Here is a 22,935-nt window from a genome sequence, read left to right on the forward strand (position 1 = left end):
TTCTCCCAGTTACTCAATCAAACGTGAATCTAGGTGCTGCCGTGAAGAGATTTTGTGATGTCATTAAGGCCCAAATCAGTTGGCTTCAAGATAGGGGAGACTATTCTCAGTGGGCCTGATCACATGAGCCCTTAAAAGGGACTAAGCTCTTCCTGGCGAAAGAGCTTTGAAGTATGAGACAGATGGACGCGAGGGAAGTTCTTCATCGTTGGCTTTGAGGACAGAGGAGTCCGCATGACAGGAGGTACGGGCGGCCTCTGAGAGCTGAGAATGGCTCCCGGCTGACAGGCCCCAAGGAAATGGGGGACCTCAGTCCTCCGATCACAAAAAAAGACCCTGAGTTCTGCCAACAACCTGAATGAAAATTAGGAAGACGGTCTGAGCCCCAGCCTGTGAGGCCCTCTGCCGAGAAGCCAGATTTAAGACCCACACAGCTGTGAGCTGGTAAGTGTGTGTTGTTTTCAGCCACTAAGTTTGTGGTCTCTTGTTTCACGGTGTTAGAAAGCAAGTACTTTGTGTGCTATCATTTAGTTTGTGGATACACTTCTAGTTGGTTCCATCTTATTTCTGTAGAGAATGTCATGGCTGGCCTGGAGCATGGCTTACTTATCCGTTCTACTGTGGATGGACCCCTGGATGGCTGTCTCCAGGAATTTTCCAGTGTATGCTTTTCGTGACTATATGCATGCATATCTACGGAGTATCACTATTCAGAAGTGAAATTGCTAGATCACAGAAGGTTCCACTTTAGTGATTACTGGCAAACGGCTTCCTGAAGGGCCAGGTTATTTTTTTTTCATAGGTATATTATTCAAACCTGCCATGACCTAATAGCGATTGGGCCCCACCCTAGCTGACAATAGCATTAACTAGCTAATCTAACAGCAGAAAACCAAAACCAAAAACAAAACCCAAAAAGCAAAAAACACTGAGCCAAGAGCCAAAATAGTCAAGAGAAAGTAACTACTTAACCCTGGGTACTGGCTCTTCTCAACGGCCCCGTCACCTGCCCCTGCAGGTGAAGGGATCAGCAGTGAAGGCTGATGCTGACTTTGGCCACTTGATAGCCGGCAAGGAGATCAGCAGTAGTCCAGTGCGCCTCTGACGACATGGCTCTTCTAATCCTAACGGTGCCTGAGATCTCATCATCTTTATATCATCTTTATATTGTGTGTACATTAAAGGGAATTACCTTTAATGTACACACAAACACAAGCATAGTCTGTGGAGTCAGAGAGCAAAGATCGCGAAACACGGACGTCTGCAGCCCCTGTTGCGGCTATTAATATGGATCCAGGTTCCATTTTAAGCCGAATTTATATTCTGGTTGTGGAATTGCAGCAAACACTCAGAAGGCCTCGCAAACAAAAGAGTAAACACATGGATAGCTGATCGCCATGCCAGATTCAGCGAACACCATTTTTATATCCTAATTGCCAGGAACGGGGACAGCTGCATCATTGTTGAAAACACACACGCACGCACAATTAAGCCAAGAACAAATGTCAACACTGGCACAATCTGCTAAATTACTGATAACTGATGGGCATTACTCATGCTGTGAGCATCGTCTCCCACAGAAAATGAAAAAATTCCTTTTTAAAAAAGACCTTAGAGATTCCTCCTGGTTTAAGGAAGCTGGGGTGTGTACTGTAACGGCACAACCACAGCCTGCCAGATTATGTAAGTGACATTCCAACCATGTGTTCAAGGAGTTTGTGATAAGTACACGCTGTTCTTGTGCCTCTTTATATTTGTGTGAACAAGACAGGCTCCAAGAGGCTGATTCCTGGTTTGGGGACACTTTGTCTGTGATGAAGGTGTCTTGCAGCCACTGAGCAGAAATGCCCGGGGATAACCTCATACTCTAGAGAGACGGGGCTTGCCATCGCGTGATCCAAATGCAGACACCGGATCCCGCTTCTTCCGTCTTGCTCTCGGTAGGTTATTATTACAGAATAGAACTAGAATTTAAACCCCCTTGTTCAGTTCCCTCACAAAGTACGAGGGGTCTTCGAAATAACTTATTAAGTGATCCTGAACAAGGCTATGAAGTCACGTTTTGGCCTTCACGTCTCCAGCCTGAGAGGGCACTTCCTCTGGTCTTAGCACCACCTCCCGGGGATTCCTCTCCGGCACCTGCCCCGATTTACCCACCCCACAGGTGGAGACATGCTTCTTGTTATTAATCCACAACGGCTCCTGGATCGCAGAGCAGAAAGACCCATTCCCCTCTTGGGAATGTCACGCTCCCACAGGTAGCCGGAAGCAGCTATCCTATTTATAATGAGGTCACTCCGAGCGCGTTTAGATGACACAGTATCTTTTTTGCTCACCTTAAAGGCCAAGCCCTGGGGTAGAAACACTGGGCTCAGGTTCCGCCCTTCGAGGAGCTCTGACAAATTCAGCTGAGACAATGTTTTCCACTTCCAGCCCAGTGCAGGCTCCTCGACACCTTGGGGGTCTGTAGAATACTAAAATTTCAAGAGGATGCCCTGTGAATACAGCTGCTTAGAAATGTTTGGTGTTCCTTAGACACCTGAAAAGCGAAAAGGGGTGAGTGCCCTGCTATGATCATCCATTTCTAATTTTTTTTAATGTTTATTTTATGGGGGGGAGGGGAGCAGAGAGAGAGGGAGACAGAGACTCAAAGCAGGCTCCAGGCTCTGAGCTGTGAGCACAGAGCCCGATACGGGGCTCGAACTCACAAACCGAGAGATCATGACCTGAGCTGAAGTCGGACCCTTAACTGACTGAGTCATCCAGGAGCCCCTGATCATCCATTTCTAAAACACCAGAGGAGATTCCCAATCCCAACGCCATGGCCACAGCAAAGCGTGTGTCATTTCACGTCTGTCCGAGGTTCTAAAAGCTCCAGGCTTTCGGTGGGTGTGGTGGGAGTGTCCACAATGTGGTATCACGTGACGTGCCAGGGAACTAAGAATCAGTAATTCACAGTCTGTGCCCTTGAAGGAATATATATATGTGGCAGTGAAGAAGACAGAGCCCTTAGTAGAAATATGCCTCTAACCCAACTGGGGTGGCAGGGCGGGGCGTGGAGGAGCGGGAGGAAAGGCAAAGAAGGGGTCCAAAAGAGGTGGTGCTTGCCGTGAATTGTGAGGCGGAAGGATGATGATGATGAGCCAAGGAGTAGGGCAAGAGGAGCAATGTGGACAAAGCCTGGCCGTGGGGGACACGGCCCCGTCCGCTCAGTGCGGCTGGAGAGGTGAGGCCGGGTGAGTGGGCAGGAGCCACAGCATGGGAGTTGGGATTTTATCGGCGGAACTATTGCAAGACTTTAAGAACGGGAATAATACGATCCGATCTGCATGTTAGTTAAATCCAGCCTCCCGGTCTGTAGAGAAGCAGTTTGAGGGAGAAACGCCTGAAAAGGCATGGACGTGACAGCCTCTCTTTCCCCGGCCGCCATCAGACCCCTCCCCGCTGCCGCAGGCTCACGTACCCGCCCTGGGCAGGCCGCCCCACCATTTCTGTCCCATTGCGGTACCGGTACCGACTTGAGAAGGAATTCTCTGCCCCCTTGCAGGGGAGCCGGCGGAGGGTAGAGGCACAGGATTACTGCCTTATGAAAGCTGTCTCTGTACTCAGCGCTTTTTCATCCTACTCCTTTGGTAGTCATGGAAACCGGGTAGGCGTGGTCAGCGCCCGTCCACTGCACACGCTGCAGTCGCAGAGCTGGTCTCTAGGCCACTCTTTTTTGCCACTTTCTGGGGTTCCCTCTGCTCCACAGATTCCCGGTGCAGAAACGCTCTCTTCCTCCTCCCTCTGAAAACCCTGCCTTTGGGAAAGGCTCTGATAGCTTCCATTTATATCCTAGCGTTCCCGATGGAGAGAAGCTTCACCCGAAGGATCATCTGTGCCTGTAATAAAGGTGATGTCCTATGAGGACTGCACTCAGAGCAAGGTAAAGAAACCCACAGGTGACCATCACCTTGACCACATCCTCAGATGTTTTCAGTGCAGTCGAACGGGGAGTGGTTTTCTAGAGAAATACATACCCGATATTATAAGTAGGAGTTAGTGGAAATAGGATTTGTTTTAAAGGAAATTTCTCGTCAGCCAATAATGTCAGTACTTACACTGGAAACACAACAGAGTTGATGGAGTCTGCCGGAACGCTCTGGAAACAGATCATCGTTCACAAGCGTGGTCACCAGTGTGACAGTCCGAGCCCAGCCGTGTTGTGGGTTTGCCACCACTCATAGGCCAAGTAGACAGTGTGTATGCCAGGGGTCAGGAAACTTTTTCTGAAAGGACCAGACAGTAAATTCTGTAGGCTTTGTGGGCCATACAGTTTCTTTTGCACATGACTCTGCTGTTGTAGTGTGAACGTATCAACGATATAGAAACAAATGAGTGTGACCAGAGTTGGTCACAGGCTACAGTTTGCTGCCCCGGGTCCATACTATGTGATTTGCAGAGCCCCATGCAAAAAGTCCTACCCACTGAACTAAGGAGTCGCTGTGGAAGCCATCCCCCCATGTTCAGGCATTATGTCTACAAAGGCCTGTTAATTATAACATGTTAATCTGTCACCCACCATCAACACTCTTGCACAGACTCAATTACCCTTGAAGTACAGCCTGGAGATCCTAGGATGACATTTCCATGCATAAAGTGTCCTCTCACTTTGACCATCTGCTCCATAAATACATGCCCCTTGTCACCAGGGACTACTGAACACATAGATGGGTTGCTTGGTGAGACTCTATCTCACTTCTGGCGACAATAAATTCTTGTGTCCTAGAGGTCATTGTGTTAGTTAAGATCTTTTCACGAAAGTAACAAAGGCCACAGAGAAATTTATTATCCCACGTACCAGAAAAACTGGAGGTGGGGCAAGGATCCACAATTGGGTAAACAATATTTTTAGAACCCAGATTCTTCCTATCCTCTACTCTGCCATCTAAAGAACAGGCTTCTTTGTAAGAGTGTCCTCACGGTCATATGATAGCTGCCGTCAGTAATTGGGAAGATAGTAGGAAAGAGAGAGAGAAGAAACCCCTCCAACCTAGACCAGTAATAATCACCAGAGGGATGCCATGTGCTGATTGGCTTACACTAGGTCCCTGAGCCAATCACTGATGAGGGGATGGTATTCTCCTACTTGGTTTAGTCTACTGAGAACCCTCCCCAGGAGCCAGGGTCAATTCCGGAAACATTCCACATGGCTGCTTACACAGATGGAGATGGAATGATGTTGGAGAGTCAACCCCCACGTGCACCATCAAGAGCAGCATTTTTTTCCACTAACGTTTCCTTTCCTCCTTTTGATGGAGCACTGTCGCTGTGATTGAGTAGTGTTGATGACAAACAAGACAGAAGATGTGCCCTTCTGATGTCCCAAAAATGTTGTTTCAGAACCATGAAGAGCATCACCTGTGGCCCTGTGTCCTGTCCATCTCCCCAAACACACACACACACACACACACACACACACACACACACACACACACACGTTACAGGTTCACTGATGCTAGCATCTCTGACTATAATCACCAAGCTATTAGTGAAAGAAAGAAGCCAGGCAACAGGTCAGCCAAATGACAAGTGTGGAAACAGATTATGTTTATGTCTGAATGACTTGGTGTTTGGCTGCAAAGGCTGTGACATGCTGGAGAAAGCAGCTGCCAGCATGGTGGTGGGAGGGGGCTGCAGGATGGCAGGAAGGAGCTCAGGATGGGGAGTCAGAAGAGACATGCTTCAGGTCACAGCCCTAGGAGCTCAGGAAAGACACCTGCCTTCTCTAACCGACTGGCGTCCTCACATGTAAACTGGAAAACATGGTATCTAGCCCTCAAAGTAGGAGTTTGTGGAGATTAAGTATAAAAATGTAAAAGCATGTTGTAAGCTATAAAGCTGTATAACTCTAAGATAAACAGCATTATTTACAATGGCCGGAGATAGAGATTTCACAGATGTTGAGTCTCAACATGTCTCTGAAGGTGGTCAGGTGTCATCAGCGGCCTCCCTCTTCCCCCGTCAGCACTGACTGCTCCAAGAGCCCAGAAATGTCTGCTGCCCATAACAGCATCCACCAGACCCGGATCCGCCCCCTCCACTCTCCTCCTCCCGAAACTTACCCATCTCAAGTCTCACTGTCCCATCTCCTTAACACACATCTGAAACTAACATAAGGAAGTGTGAAACGGTGGGACAGCACAGCCTTAAGGGTCAGAAACCTGGATTCTAGATCTGGCCGTAACACTAACTAGCCACCTGAATTTAGGCTAGATTAACCTATTGGTAACCATGGACTTTGAACCCATAAAATAAAAGACAGTTGTGGTTTTTCTAAACCTTTCTCCAGCGTGGAAACCTAGCTTCAAAGCAAAAACGGAGCTCCGTGCCTGCCATCCTTCCCTCCATCCTTCCCTCCATCCTTCCCTCCATCCTTCCTTCCTGCCCTTCTCAGCCTGAATGGCAGCGCAGGGGCTTTGCCAAAGCATAGTTTGAAAACCAGTGAGCTAAATGATCCCTCAAGGGCCCATTCATCTCTACAATCTCTAACTCAGCTTCCGCTTCTAAGACAAGTTACTTCATGCTAAGGTGAGAGGCACTATAATATGGTTCCCCCACCTAGAATCATTTTGTATTTAAGTAGGAACTCTCATAGATGTATACTTTTATGAATTAGCAAATACAGATGGAATTTCAGACACCATGAATGTGAAAGAGGCCATTGGGAGACTCCCTGATCCCCTAAAATCACTCGACTTGGGTTATCCATTCAGCTTTCACGTAGGACCTAATTTTGAAGCAGTTAGTGGCATTTTTCAGGGTGGTGAGTGACCCAGTGGTGGTGAGGCTTCCCAGTCTTGGACCAGCCTAAGCCTGGGCTCCCATCAGCTCCATGGTGAACCGCGAGGTCCAAGGAAGACAAGGAAAGTCATCGTGTCTTTCACGTGACAGGGCGGGGAGGAGTATGAGTTACAATCCGGTGCAGAAATCCCTCAAGTAACAAAGCTTCATATACACATTTTTTTTTTCTCCTGTGACATAACAGATATTCAGAGGTAAACAACGCAAGGCTGGGAGAGTGGCTCCATTCAAAAAAGTCTTTGAAGATCCAGGGAGGGGGGACCCGTGACCGGCACTGCTTGTGGTATTTCCCTGCCGGTAAGTCATTTAATCTCCCTTGAGTGACAGTAGATGAAGGGGAGGAGCTATTCTCAAGCCTGCCTGTACACAGGAGGGCACAGATGCGCCATCCAAGGTGACAGAGCTAGTAAGAGGAGCAGATGGGATCCGGACCCAGGCCATCGGGTCCTAGAGCCCACCCTTCACCTTCTGTGTTGATGTCACTCTGCAGGGTGCTGGTTCCCTCGATTCTCATGTTCTCTCCGGTGCCACGGAACCACAGGGCCCAAGGCAGGGTCAGTCTGCTCCTGGGTGGCCCCGACTGAGCCCTTCACACCCTTTCAAGGCTCTCATCACAAGGTCCCACCCTCTTCTCAGCCCGGTCTGTAAACTCAGTGTTTGGCACTGAGGCTGGCTGCCTTCCCCTCCGCCTCGCCGCCGGCCACCAGGCTGAGGGTTTGGGTGGCCATCCGGAGGATGCAACCAGCAGCCAGCCTCACGGGCCTCCACCTCTCTGCACTTGCATGGTGGCCCCAGCGCGGGCCAGGCACAAGAGCGGCGTGGCCGAGAGCTTGGGCTCTGGGGTCAGGCTTCCTGTGTTCTAATGTTGACCCAGCCAGTTACGTTTCGCTCCCTTGGAGAAGTTTCTTGGCCTCTGTGAGCCTCAGTTTCTTTCTTTATGAAATAGGTTAATAAAAGAAACTCCCTTCCAGAGTTATGCTAGGGACTGAGATTGAGCCCACTATCACCTACTTAAAAAAGGCAGTCAGCTGCATAGGAAGCATTCAGGCAATGTTAGCGCTTACTGTGACCGCAACTTGTCAAGCCAGCTCTGAAACCATAAAATCAGAAATTCTACTTTCTAACCACAACTTCCCGTTTTCAATGAAAGAAAATTTTTTTTGATGTTTATTTATTTTTGAGAGAGAGAGAGACAGAGAGAGAGAACGAGCAGAGGAGGGGCAGAGAGAGAAGTTAGACACAGAATCCAAAGCAGACTCTAGGCTCTGAGCTGTCAGCACAGAGCCCGATGCGGGGCTTGAACTCATGAACCGTGAGATCATGACCCGAGCCAAAGTCAGATGCTTAATTGACTGAGTCACCCAGGAGCCCCTGGTTGTCCATTCATTTTTTTTTTAAAGAAATTTTTAAAAAATTGTAATGTTTACTTGAGAGAGAGAGAGACAGAGACAGAGTGCGAGTGGGGAAGGGGCAGAGAGAGAGGGAGACACAGAATCAGAAGCTGGCTCCAAGCTCGGAGCTGTCGCCATGGAACTCGACGCGGGGCTCAAAGTCACAAACCACAGGATCATGACCTGAGCTCAAGATGGACGCTTAACCGACTTAGCCACCCAGGTGCCCCTTGGGTTTTCATTCTTAAAGATCTTCTGCCCGCAGTAGCCTACTCTGCTGTGCTAGTGTGCCAAGGGCTGGAGTCCCCATTCTCCAGTGTACCGGCCACCCCCGGCTTCTTGTCCTTTCCTGCTCCGTTAAGACCCCACGGGTGATCCCTTTACTGACATTCTTATAATTACCCACAATTTCCTCATGCTTGGCCTGTTTCTATTAGGATTAGTTTCAATGGTATATCATAGAAAACCCCAAATAACAGTTCTTAAAATCATTAGTGCATTTTCTCTCTCACATGAAAGAAATCCAGAAGTAGTTAGCGCACAGGTGGGATGGTAGGTCTAAGTGCCTCAGGGACCCGTGCTCCTCTTCTCTTGCTGTTTTTTGTTGTTGTTGTTTTTAAGCACATTGTCTCCTTGTCCAAGATGGCCGTCAGAGCTCCAGCCACGGCGTCTCCATTCCAGACAGCACAATGGAGAAGGAGAGCCTCCCCATCCAACACCTTCCTCTTCCATCCCATCAGCTTGAACCCAGTCACATAAGCTCACCTAGTCGCTGCTTACCTCCTGTCCCAAGTAAGAGGGAAAAGGAGGGAGGACGGTCCTACCACTGTACCTCCCTGGCCAAACCACAGCCAGTGATGATTTCACCATCTACTTCTGTTTCCAGGCTGGCCTGCTGCTGGAGAAAGTAACACAATCATGCTGACACACACCTCTGTAGGCTGTGGCTTCTAGCCCAGCTGAGCCCCCCACACTCCTGGACAAGGCCTTTTGTCCTCTCTTTTGCATGCCTCATGGCAGTTATTCCAAGAATTCAGTCACTTTCCTGCAACACTCCTCCCACCCTTGGCTCCCTTCCTCCTTCCCTCTCCCCTGTTTAGACATCCCTGTCGTTCCTCCGAAGCAGCTCTAGCTGCAACCAGAGGTGACCGTTGCCCTGGCCCGAGCAGACCTTCTCTTTCCCCTGAATCCTACCGTCAACAGGAATGAACCGATGAGAGGCCCTAACAGCTACCCGTTTCATCTAGAAACTGTGTCTTTAACCACAGCATCCATGCTTCACTCCAAAGGAGACTCCCAGGGGAGGTCAGAGGCCCCAAGCAGGCCGCCTCGGGATGCTGCAGGGGCAGTGGTCCCCCCGGCAGCTGACGGGCCTCAGAACAGAGAGCGATTCCCCCCGAAGAAGGCTCGGCATCCTTTGGCTCCCTCAGCCCCCCCTGACACTTGTGCCAGTCCCTGTCCTGACTTCACAGTGGCCCGAGGGCACCAGGCGCACCACCCACCTCTGCAAAGAGGCAAAATGACATGGGAGAGAATGTCAGTATTTCCCCACATTGAGGGGACCGTGTCCATATTCTTCTGGAAACGTCCCCTTCGAGTTCCTGGCTGCTTATCAGGAGCAGGCTGAGTGCACACGCCCCCGGGTTTAGGGGCTGACGGAGGTAGCCCCACCCTTCAATAGATGCAGGGCGGGCCACCAACCCCTCCTGCACAAAACCTTGGTTCCCGCCCTGCCGGGAGGGCGTGAAATGGGGGTGCTGCTCTGGGGGCTCACGCGGGTTCTCGCGGCCCCAGCCACATCCACCGTCCTCCACCGCTCCCATCGGGGCTGATGAGGGCTGGGGCCAGGAAACTGCTCGGGGGCTAAGGGTTCCTACTCGGTGTGAGAAGTCTGCCTTACAGGTTGCTATAAAAAGGAGCAAAAATAACAGAGGTGCCTCTTCGTCTGTCTTCATGTTCCCCGTTTCACTTATCACACACATCTTGCAATAGCTACTCATTTTCACATTTTCTTCAGTCACTTCCTCCCTCCAACGTGAATTACCTAAAATAACAACCTCTCAGGGTCAGCCTCAGCCATGCATCACAGGCAGCTGTTCCAGGGTAAGGACTGTGCCCAGAAGAAGCCTCGGGTGACCGCTGCCCCGTCACCATCCCCCGGACTCTCCAGCCCATCAGCGGCACCATGGCCTTTTCTGCAGGCGGAGGCAGCGCTGAGCGAGGCGGCCTGGGGACTCACCTCCCACTGCAGAGGCCGGGACGACATTGGAAACTTTCCTGCGGGCGAGGTGGGCTAGGGGAGCAAGAGAGAGCAGGACACAGGCCATCTGGCATGGAAGGAGCACCTGACCAGAGATAGGACCTGGGTTCTGGCCTAATACATTCTGTCAGCATGCTGTGTGACCATGGGCAAGTTGCATCCCCTCTCTGGGTCTCAGACTCCTCATCTGTAAAATAAGAATGTGTGAGGGTCCTTCCTGAGCTGGGTCCATGCCCGGAGCCCCTCCAGCATTCAGTCCTGGCCCCTAAATCTCTCTCTTCTCCATCCCTCACCAATTAGGCCTGTCAATGCCTTAGTCAACTGCCTATTCATAATATGTTGTGCCTGGTCTAATGTAGTAGACCCTGGACTGTCCCCTTGCAACTTCCCCCCAGCCTCTAGAGTCTGTTCTCCACACTGCCATACTGTTTAGAACCCATCAGGGGCGCCTGGGTGCCTCAGCTTGTTAAGCGTCCGACTCGTGATTTCGGCTCAGGTCACGATCTCGCGGTTTGTGAATTCAAGCCCCGCATTGGGCTCTACACTTACAGTGCGGAGCCTGCTTGGGATTCTCTACCCTCCCCGCCCCCCACCCCACCACCAACTCTCTCTTAAAATAGATAAATAGACTTCAAAAAAAAAAAACAACAACAACCCACCAGGCACTCTCCACTGCAGTCAACTCTTTAGCCAGGCAAAGATTATCACTGTCCTACTCTACGTCTCTTTCTACAGCTTCCAACCTCATTCCCAAATATTTATGGAGCACCTGTTATGTGCCAAGCACTGTTCCAGGAGCTCTGAATACAGCAACAAACCTTCAAGACTCAGTTCAGTTGTCACGACCCCTGAAAAGCTTTCTCACACTCCTTCATGCCTACCTGCAGGGTGAGTTCATGGCTTCTTCCTCTGTGTGTGCAAGCTGCCACGCCTGTCAGATGGCGATGGTGAGAGAGCGGCTTCCTTGCTGTATCACCAATGGGCATACCTAGGGAAGTTATGTTCCGTTGCTCTTGGCTGAATGTGATGGTCAGTTTTATGGGTCCACTTGGCTGGGGCCAGTACCCGGTATTTGGTTGAACACTATTCTACATATTTCAGTGAAGGTGTTTTTTAGATGAGATTAACATTTAAATCAGTAGGCTTTGAATAAAGCAGATTACTCTTCATAATATGGGTGGGCCTCGTTCAATCAGTTGAAGGCTCTAGGAGAAAAAAGATCCACCTTCCCCGAGGAAGAGGAAATTCTGCTTCTGGACTGCCTTTAGACTAGAACTGCAACTAGATCTCTTCCCTGGATCTCCAGCCTGCCGGCCTGCCCTGCAAACTTAGGACTCACCAACCCCCACCATCACGAGAATCTATTCCTTAAACACACTCTCTCTCTTTATATGCACACACACACACACCCGATTGGTTCTGTTTCTCCGGAGAACTCTAATACACTGAGTGAACGATTCTACCCTCCTTCCCCCCCCACACACACACTTATCTGATACCAATGGCTAAAGAAGGTGTAGGAGGAGTAGGAGGAAGAGGAAGAAAAATGGATAGTTTTTTCATATGCTTATTAGGCTTTTTTTATATCTTCCTTTATGAAGAACCTACATAGGTCTTTGGTTCTTTTCATTATACTGTTGTCTTTTATTATTGATTCGTAGGAGGTTTTCAAAATATATTCTGGGTACACATTCTTTGTCAGATATAAGTGGCTTGTAAATATTTCCTCCTGGAGTTCGGTCTGTGTTTTCAATTCTTAATGTTGTTTTTGATTAGTAGAAATTTTTAATTTTAATGACGTCCAATCTATCCATTTTTTTGTTATGATTAGAGACTTTTGTGTTCTAAGAATGTTTTCTATAGAAGCTTTACAGGTTCCCCTTTTGCACTTAAATTTATGGCCTACTTCAAATTCATTTTTCGGCATGGCATGAGGCAGAGGTCAAGGTCCACTTCTGCTCCATAAGGACATTCAGTATTCCAACACCATTTACAGAGAAGACATTCTTTTCGCCTGTTAAATTCATTTAGCGTTTCTGTTAAAAAGCAAGTTATACTATATGGGTTTACTTCCAGATTTGATATTCTATTCCATTTATCTATTTAGTGATCCATATGCCAATACCATATTGTCTTACCTATTATAATTTTATATGTCTTGAAATCTGGCAGTATAAATTTTCCAACTTCAATCTTTAAGACCGTTTTTCTTATTCTAGGTCCTTCTGCAATTTCATGTACATTTAAGAATAAGCTTATCAGTTTCTGCAAAAAGCCTAATGGGATGATAATTGGGATATCATCTTAACAATATGACATCTGGACCAAATTAAGTCTTCCAATCTATGAACATAGAATACCTCTCCATGTATTCATACCTTGAGCTGCAGCTATGTTCTGTAGTTTTCAGCATAAAGGCCTCCCGTGTCTTTTGTTAAATTTCTTCCTAATTATTTTTTCTGATATTATAAATAGCATTTTAAGAAAAAACTATTCTTAGAACGGCTTTAGATTAAAATGTTTATTAATGTTCATTTATTATTTTTGAGAGACAGAGAGACAGAGTGTGAGCAGGGGAGGGGCAGAGAGAGAGAGAGAGAGGGAGACACAGAATCCAAAGCAGGCTCCAGGCTCTGAGCTGTCAGCACAGAGCCCGACGTGGGGCTCGAACTCACGAACCATGAGGTCATGACCTGAGCCGGAAGCTTAACCAAAATTGCCACCCAGGCGCCCCAGAAAAGCTTTAGATTTAAAGAAACATTGCAAAGGTAGGACAGAGACTTCCTCTATAGCCCACACTCAGTTTCCCCTATGGTGAACAGATTACATTAGTATGGTGCACTAATTATGGTCACAATTAATGAACCAATATTGATATGGTGTTACTAACTAGAGTCTAGCATTTATTAATATGTCCTTAAGCTTTTACCTAAAATCCCTCTTCTGCTCTAGGATCCCATCCCGAATGCCATATTACATTTAGTTGTCAAGTGTCCTTAGGCTCCTCTGGGCTGTGACAGTTTCTCGGACTTTCCTTGTTTGTGATGACAGTTTTGAGGAGTACTGCTCGGGCGTTTTGTAGAATGCCCTTCAGTGGGGTTCATCTGCTGTTTTTCTTGTGATTGGACTGAGCTCATTGGTTTTTGGCAAGAAGACCACGGAGGCAAAGTGCCATTTTCATCATAGCGTGTCAAGAGCACATATCATCAACATAACTAATCACTGTTGATTTTGACCTTGGTCACCCGGCTGAGGTAGTGTTGGTCAGCCTTCTCCACTGCAAAGTTACTCCCCCCCACCCCCTCCATACTAGACCCTTTGGAAAGAAGTCAGTAAGTGCAGCCATACTTAGTGGAGAGTTATGCCCCACATCTCTTAGGGTAGAGTATAAATTACTTGGAATTCTTCTCCATGGGCCATCTGTCCTCCCCCATTGATTTATTCGCCCTCTACATCCGTGGTAATGTATACATTAGTTGCCACCTGTGTCTATTCTTTGGTGAAATTTCTGTTCAGATATTTTGCCCATTTGATCATTGGGTTGTTTTCTCATTCTTGATTAAATGTTTACACATACGTATATATTGTATTTGTTCTTCCAGATACACGTGTGTTTTTTGCAAATATCTTCTCCCAGTCTGTGACTCATCTTTTCATCCTTTCAACGGTGTGTTTCAAAAAAAACAAAAAACAAAAAACCAGAACTTTATTTTAATGAAGTTCAATGTATCTTTTTTCCTAGAGAGTGTTTATGGTGTTGACTAAAAACTCTCTGTCTAACAAGAGCTTAAAGATGTTCTCCCTGTTTTCTTCTGTCAGTTTCACAATTTCAGGTATTACAGTTAGGTCTGGGACTCATGTTTTCTTAACCAGGAATTCCTTTGTTTAGAGGCAACTGTTGATAGTTGGCATTTCCATGCAGTTTTGTTAAGCCCATGAGGTTCACAGTGTTTGAGGACACTGCCTTTAAAAATCAACAACGACAAACACAACTGTATTTTTCAGTTGGCAGTTTTAGGCTCACAGCTCACTTGAGCAGAAAGTACAGAGAGTTCCCATGCACCCCCCCCCCCCGCCTACCCCCTCCCCACATGTACAGCCTCCTCCACCATCAACATCCCCTCCCGGAGCAGGGAAGTGTGTCCCTGTCGCTGCACAGGCACATCATTATCATCCAGTCCATAGTTCATGCCACAACAGTTCACATGGTGTTGTCCAGTAGATGGTTTGGGACAAATGTATCATGACATGTATCCACCCTTAGAGTATCATACAGCGTAGTCTCACTGCCCTAAAATTCCTGTGCTCTACCTATTTATGTCTCCTCCCTCACCCCTATCCTTACCAACCCCTGATCTTTCTACTGCCTCCATACTTTTGCCTTTTCCAGAATGTCATAGAGTTGGAACCACACAGGATGTAGCCTTTTCAGATTGGCTTTTTTCCACTTAGAAACGTGCATCTACGTTTCCTCCATGTCTTTTCATGGCGCGGTAACTCATTTCTTGTCAGTGCTGAGTAAACATTCCATTGTCTGGATGGGCACAGTTTATCCTTCCACATCTTTATTGATTCCAAGTTTCGGCAATTATAACTCAAGCTGCTATAAACATCTGTGTGCAGGTTTTCGTGTGGACACAAGTTTTCTGCTCCTCTGGGTAAATACCAAGAAGCATGATTCCTGGATCATCTGGTATAAGAGGATGTTTCATTTTGTAAGAAGTTGCCAAACCGTGTTCCAGCACGGCTGTGCCAGCAATGAATGAGACGACTTCTTGTTCGACATCCTCTCCACCATTTGGTGTTGTTAGTGTTTTGGATTTGGGCCATTCTAATAGGTTGTTTTAATTTGCAGTTCCATCATGACATATGATCTGGAGCATCTTTTCGTATGTTTACTTGCTATCCGTATGTCTCCTTTGATGAGGCCTTTTGCCCATTTTTAAATCGAGTTGTTTTCTTCTTGTTGAGTTTTAAGAGGTCTTCGTATATTTAGAGTAACGATCCTTTATCAGAGATGTCTTTTGCAAATATTTTATCCCTGTCTGTGTCTCATCTCCTCCTTTTCTTTACAATGTCTTTTGCAGAGCAGGAGTTTTTCATTTGAATTAAGTGCAGCTTGTCAACTATTTCTTTCGTGGCTTACGCCTTCGAGGTTGTACGTAAAAAGTCATCGTCATACCCAAGGTCATACAGATTTTCACCCGTGTTATCTTTCAGCACATTTGCCTTTTGCGTGTATTTCTGTGAGGTTGTTGCCTATTTCTCCAAGAAATCATAAAGACCGTGAGGTTTTAAATCTCTATTCTCCACAGCACCTTGCATATGGTAGAATGATAGCTCAACAGGCCAGTTTACCAACAAGGAAAAATGAAAGTCTCATAATTCCAGGCTGAACCCTACCTTTCTGGCTCCACAGTTCTCTCTGTACACATGCGGGTAGAAAAATAATGACGCGAGATCACAACAAAATTGTGAAGTCCTGGGAGTCTTCTGTATACCCACCCTCCCTTTCCTATGACCTTGCCACCCTAGGTGGCCTCCGTGGTTTTCTCATCTTTTTGCTTGGTAGCTGTCCAAAAGAGAAAAAAAAAAAAAAATCATCTGTGCTTGAAAGCAAAGCTTATTCACAAGAATGCTTGCCAGTTTCTTTTATGCCACGAAAAGATTTTTCTCTCGTAAAAGAAATGAGAAGCATTAATAACGAGATGAAGAAGGTCTTACGGGCATGTTGCCCTAAAATCATGCCATACCTAGCACTATTCCTGAGGAGTATGGGGCAAGATCTGGGTCTGTGCCCTGAAATGTGTGTCTGTGTGTGCCTGTGTGTGGGTGTGCACGAAAGAGAGATGGAGACATCAGCTAAGAGAATACGATTAATAGTCAATGGATTGGAGTGTTTACAGGGAGAAGAGAAAAAAAATGTAATGGGTTGTCAATATAAAAATGATACTAATGACAGTTGTTCAGAACTGCTTTGCCATTTCTAGCAGGTTGTCATGCAGCGTTAAGTACAGAAATCAGTGATTTTTAGACCCTTCTTCAAAACACGTGCTCCCAGGGCCCCACCCCCATTCCACCTCTTCCTCTACTTAGGAGATGTCATTTGAAACAAAGTTTCACCAAAGATGAAGGAAAGAGAAGAGGGACCAGGGGCAAACCACGGACATGAAAGATGAAATCTAGAGTAGATAAACTTGTGACTTGGATTAAACTCTTTTCTCCCGTTCTGGAAAAAAAAAAAAGCACAGTACAAGGGTGTGACCAGATATTACAATGCATTACAAACGCTCCATAATGAAAACAGTATGGTGGGGGGGGCACCTGGGTGGCTCAGTTGGTTGAGTATCAACTTCAGCTCAGGTGATGAACTCGCAGTTTGGGAGTTCGAGCCCCACATCGGGCTCTCCGCTGTCAGCGCAGAGCCCTCTTCAGATCCTCTCTCCCCCTCTCTCTGCCCCTCCCCCACTCTCACTCTCTCCCCAAAATGAATAAACATTTGGGGGAAAAAAAAAACAGTATGGTAGTGATACTTGAATGAATAGATTACTAAAAGCACAGAATTGAAAGTCCAGGAATAGACCAAAACACGCACACAGCCATTTGGTAAACAGTGGAGACAGCTTATAAAAGAGAGACAGCTACTCTGAATCGTGAAATGATCCTTGACAGGGAGACAAATGAGAAATCTCTCGAATTCTTGGAGGAGGTACACTCTGAATGGGGCCTCTACTTTTTCTCCTTCTACCCATGGTTTTGGGTTTGCCGGACCTAAAATAAAACACAGCACTTGTCGCAATCGTGTGTTCTTTTCTAAATTCAGATAATTTGGGGCAGCTGGACAGCAGGCTGAGTTCCTGCTTCATTAAGTAAGTCTCCGTTCACCAGAAAGCCCTTCAAAGCTGCTTGCCTCGTGCCCTCCGGCCTCAGGCTCCATGTGCCTCCCTCTGCGGGGCCAGCCGTTCCCGGGCGGTGAGGCAGAGCTTGTCCAGAGGCCAGAGGCCCTTTCCACCCCTCACAAAGGCCAAGGCCCAGTTACTGTTAGAGCAGAGAGCAGCTCTCCATGCGGCTACCACTCTGCCTGGCTCCTAGCCCCTGAGTTCCGACCGGCCTGGGGTGCGGCGTGGCCGTCACAGATTTTTAACTCCCCTCCAGTTTGTTTCAAGTATGTAGCTAAGGTAGAGAATGACCATCATAAATTGTAAAGCATCTTTCTTTCCATAACGTGTGGTACATCGTTCTCTGGTGCTGGGTGGTTAAGTAAGAGAATATGTGTAAACGGGCTTTGAAGCTACAGTGAATGTCACCTATTAGTGTCATCAGAACCTGCAGGGTGAGGGTGACAGGATGAGGCTCTCAGACCCTCGGATGCTCCCATTGTAGCTGCTGTTCGGTGACACGTCGTGCTGGGCGGCAGCCGGGCCTTCAGTTACCAGTGCTGATTTCAGATGGACCGACCTCCTCCATGTTTTTCCTAATAACTCGCTTGCTCAAATTACAGGGGTTGTCACCGATCCCTCGTGGGAGTTCTCAGGTAGGCAGGCTTCGTGAGCCAAGAAGCATCCCTGCTGCCCAGCCCGACCCTGAGGGTTATAGCTGCCTCTCTCCTTTTCCACGACTGCCCCTCCCCAGAAAGCACAGGCCGATGCTGTTTCTGAAGAGCCATCCATTCCATGACTCAGCTCTCCACACTGCCTCGTGAGGCACCTTTAAAACACTTTTGTTGTAGCCAACTTGGTAATATGTTGTCGTTTTCCACCTAATTATCAGTCTAAACCTAGTTTATTTAAAAATATACGCACTTGGGGCGCCTGGGTGGCTCAGTTGGTTGGGCGACCGACTTCGGCTCGGGTCATGATCTCGCAGTCTGTGAGTTCGAGCCCCGCATCGGGCTCTGTGCTGACAGCTCAGAGCCTGGAGCCTGTTTCGGATTCTGTGTCTCCCTCGCTCTCTGACCCTCCCCCGTTCATGCTCTCTCTCTGTCTCAAAAATAAATAAACGTAAAAAAAAAAATTAAAAAAAATATACGCACTTTACTGCACCCCAACGTTTATAGCAGCATCATGTACAATAGCGAAGATATGGAAGCAGCCCGGTGTCCATCGACTGATGAATGGATCAAGATGTGGTATGTGTATGTATGTGTACACACACACACACACACACACACACACTGGAATATTACTCAGCCATAAAAAAGAATGAAATCTTGCCATTTACAATGATGTGGATGGAGCTGGAGGGTATAATGTAAGTCAGAAAAATAAGTCAGAGGAAGACAAATACCATGTGATTTCACTTATATGTGGGAAAAAAAAAACAAAACAAAACCAATGAGCAAAGAGAAAGGGAAAGGTGGCGGCGGGGGCGGGGCGGGGCGGGGGGGAGAGGCAAATCAAGAAACAGACTCTTAACTTCAGAGAACAAACGGATGGTCACCAGAGGAGAGGTGGCTGGGGGGATGGGTTAAACAGGTGATGGGGATTAAGAGTGCACCTGTTGTGATGTATGAAAGTGCTGAATTACTATATTGTCCACCTGAAACTAACATTACACTGTATATTAACTAATTGGAATTCACATAAAAACTTAAAAAATGTACACGCACTTTATTTTTATTCACTAATTTATATGTCAACCTTGGGGTTTTTGTTGTTGTTGTTGATAGCTTGATCATAATAGTAGACTTTGGTTTCCATAATTTGTTTCATTTACCCATTAAATACAAACAAACCAGTGGTCAAGTGGACACTGAGTAAGTTTCAGTATGGCTTACTAAATAATTTTGGTAAAAAACCACCACATTTGCTAAGTGAAGTAGGCAGGGAGATGTGAACTTCACAAAATTCATTCTGTTCGTCATAAAGCAGTTGGCTGGCTTGTCACTTTATTCGGTTAGCCCCCCTCTGCCCTTGGATCCTAAGTGGTCCTGGGTCATAGCTAAAGCTGAAGAGTGGGACCCTAGGGCAGGGGACCTCAAGGAGAAAACTTTGCAGACCTCCTGCTACAGACTAAATGTTTGTGTCCTCCCAGAATTCCTGTGTTGAAACCTAACCCCCAGTGTGATGGTATTGGGAGGTGGGGCCTTTGGGAAGCAATTAGGTCATGAGGGTGGGGCCTTCAAAAATGGGATGAGGGTCTTTTCTTTTTTTTTTTTTTAACGTTTATTTATTTTTGAGACAGAGACAGAGCATGAACGGGGGAGGGTCAGAGAGAGAGGGAGACACAGAATCTGAAACAGGCTCCAGGCTCTGAGCTGTCAGCACAGAGCCCGTCGCGGGGCTCGAGCTCACGGACCGTGAGATCATGACCTGAGCTGAAGTCGGCCGCTTAACCGACTGAGCCACCCAGGCGCCCCGGGATGAGGGTCTGTATAAGGGGATGAAGAGACCAGAGCTTTCTCTCTTCAGCACATGCTACAATGAAGTTAGTTGACTGCAATCCGGAAGCAGGCCCACAGCCGGACCCAACTCAGACTTCTGGCCTCCAGAACAGTGAGAAATACTTGTCTGTTGTCTGTAAGCCACCCGCTCAGTGGTACTTTGTAAATTCAGCCCAGAATAAAGCACTTCCTAAATTCTCCTAAGCCAGGATGTCAGTTTTGAGATTGTGTCCATGTTCCTTATGTGCAGTGTTCTACTTGGCTCCCTAACAGGACCATGCACACTTATACGCAGGAATCAGCACAGTCCCTTCTCTGGTGCTCCCATAAAACTCAGCACTGCTTTGGGCATAGGCTAGGCTGCGAGTGACTAATTCTTTAACCCAGAGGAGGCTTTACCATGAAGCTGAAGAAACTTAAGCTCCTGGGACCCCTTGAAAGGCCCTGCAAGGGCCCTAGTAATGTGTTTACCTAGTCATATGTATTTGTAACATTTGTAAGTAATGCAACATCTACAGTTATAAATGCATGATTTTTTTAATGGGAATTGTGAAAAATCAAGTGTATCAGAATTCTGGTGTTTTTCAAACACAAACTATAGTGAGTGGACTACAAACAATGGGTGCATCTGTTTGTGAAGCTGCATCTTTATGCATCTTAACTATCAGCAATAAATTCTGATCAACTGCTAGAAAACTGAACTTTCTGTTCTCTCTATAGAAAATATTACAAAATATGAAAAGACAAGAATATGCAGTAATGTAGGAACACTGTTTTATAGAACTATGTCAAGCAATTAATAAAAACATTTTTTCCCGGGGCACCTGGGTGGCTCAGTCAGTTAAGCGGCTGACTTCAGCTCAGGTCACGATCTCGCGGTCCGTGAGTTCGAGCCCCGCATCGGGCTCTGTGCTGAGAGCTCGGAGCCTGGAGCCTGCTTCAGATTCTGTGTCTCCCTCTCTCTCTGCCCCTCCCCTGCTTGCTCTCTGTCTCTCGCTCTCAAAAATAATAAACATTAAAAAATTTTTCTTTTTAATTTTTTCCGGACTTTGTGGTATTTGTCAGTGTGCAGTAAAGGGTTAACTCAACAGATTCAGAAGGCACATTCCAAAGAAAAGATTCTCACCCTTCAAGGCCTCCGGAGAGAGAATTTCTGAGCTCTTGGAATATCCTGATAGGCGGTTGTTTTTAAATACCTGAGGCCTTGGGCTACATTCTATCAGTTTGAACAGGTAGTTTATGCTAACAGTGAGACTGAGAGTGAATGCCTGCTCTTATATGTCCAAAGCCCTGGGCAATACTCTTATCAGTTTGACCTCTTGGGGGCTGGAGACTGAGCGGCTAAGGTCAGCTGCCCGGGAGCTGCATGCCCCTGTGACTGACACCTCCCCCTAGTAAAACCCTAGACCCAAGTCTCAGGACACTTTGCATAAGCTGATGCACATCATGGGTGGGAGAATTAAGTGCTGCCCATGCAGCTCCCCCGGGAGAGAACAAAGCCTGCATCTGGTCTCTCCTGGACTCCACCCTCTCTGCCTCTCCCCTTTGCTGGTTTTAATCTGCATCCTCTCACCGTAATAAACCACCACTAGGAACATAACTGCTTTTCTGAGTCCTTCTAGCTTAACACTGAGCCTGAGGGTGGTCCCGCAGACCTGCAACATAGCTTTTCAAGTTTTGAACTGCTATAATCTTTTTCATTCTCAGTAAATATCTACTTTCACATCTAACCTTCTATTCCTAATACTGTATTTCCCAAAGAGGGACCTCAAAGTTGTATAATTTTCAAGTTCTACACACCCTGGGGCGCCTGAGTGGCTCAGTCAGTTAACTGACTCCAGCTCAGGTCACAATTTCGAGGTTCGTGAGTTCGAGCTCCGCATCGGGCTGACAGCTCAGAGCCTGGAGCCTGCTTTGGAATCTGTGTCTCCCTCTCTCTCTGCCCCTCTCCCACTCGCGTTGTCTCTCAAAAATAAAAAATAAACATTAAAAAAAATGTGGATCTACCCTTGAGTACAGGTTCTCTGGTCTCTTGGACCTTTTCTTATGCTAATACCTTCACTTGGGATGAGCCAAGACACCTGAAAATTTCCTACTTCCTTCGGTTTTCTGCCAGAACTTTGCTCTCCCTCCTCCGAGGCAGTGTCGTTACCCTACCCCCACCATCCCTAACACTTCACACATGACTTTATTTTAGCACTTGTCACATTACAACATCATTGGTTACATTTCAGATGCACGTGTGCCTGCCTTGCTAGGCCAGGCTAGGCCTGGCTCTGTCATTACTCCCTCTGGAAGGGAGGGAAGACAGAAAGGGGCAACGTGGTGAGTCAGAATTGGCGTTTATCACCAGACAGATGTTGAGCCCCCCCATTTACAGCTGTGACGGGTTGGGCAAGTTTACCTCTCAGTGCCCCAGTCTCCTTGATGGATAGTGGGTGAAATGCACTGGCCTGAGAGGCTATCTTGAGGACGGTGAAGGTGCAGGTGAAAACACAGCCAGCCATCTGAGTAAGATGCTGGAACAAGGAGCTCTGAACTCGAATGTCGTTTTCCCCACCTACTGGCTTGTGACTCTGGGCACCTCCTCAATGTCTCCATTGTGTAATGGAGACAACAGTGCCTTCCCCACAGGGTCAGTGTGCTGATTAAACGAGCTAACACCAGTGCCTGGCTTGTAGTAAGGGGTCAGTAAATGTTAGCTATTGTTAGACACTGGAGGAAGGCGAATTCCTTTCTGTTTGGCAGCATGCGTAGCAGGAATAAATCTGTTCATAAACTCTGGCATTTGTGTTTATTTCGTCTAAATAAATATGATCCTGTTTGTGTCTCCATCCAGCTCCCACTCACAGAACAGATAGGAAATTCAGCCTCAGGTATGTGGTGAGCTTCCCCCACACCCAGACCCAAGAGGTGCTGGGGTCTGAGAGGTCCCAGGTACCAGTCACTGGCTCCTGCGGGCACTCTGGACTGCAGGTTCTTTGGACATGCTTGGAACTGAGTTCTTGACACACCTTTGGCTGTCCTGTACCGGATCGCCATCAGAAACCCACTGTCTT

General features: G+C 47.2%; 1 long non-coding RNA gene across 1 annotated transcript; it reads left to right on the forward strand.

Moving 5' to 3' along the window:
* The first annotated feature begins 253 nt into the window (after window positions 1–253).
* LOC109493433 lies at window positions 254–10,360 on the forward strand. Its single transcript, XR_002147669.3, has 5 exons — window positions 254–444; window positions 1,768–1,940; window positions 3,839–3,925; window positions 8,877–9,026; window positions 9,121–10,360. It is a non-coding gene; the product is annotated as an uncharacterized LOC109493433 (long non-coding RNA).
* The last annotated feature ends 12,575 nt before the right edge of the window (window positions 10,361–22,935 follow it).

The sequence above is a fragment of the Felis catus genome, chromosome D3 (assembly GCF_018350175.1).
Source record: "Felis catus isolate Fca126 chromosome D3, F.catus_Fca126_mat1.0, whole genome shotgun sequence".
Classification (NCBI taxonomy): Eukaryota; Metazoa; Chordata; class Mammalia; order Carnivora; family Felidae; genus Felis; species Felis catus.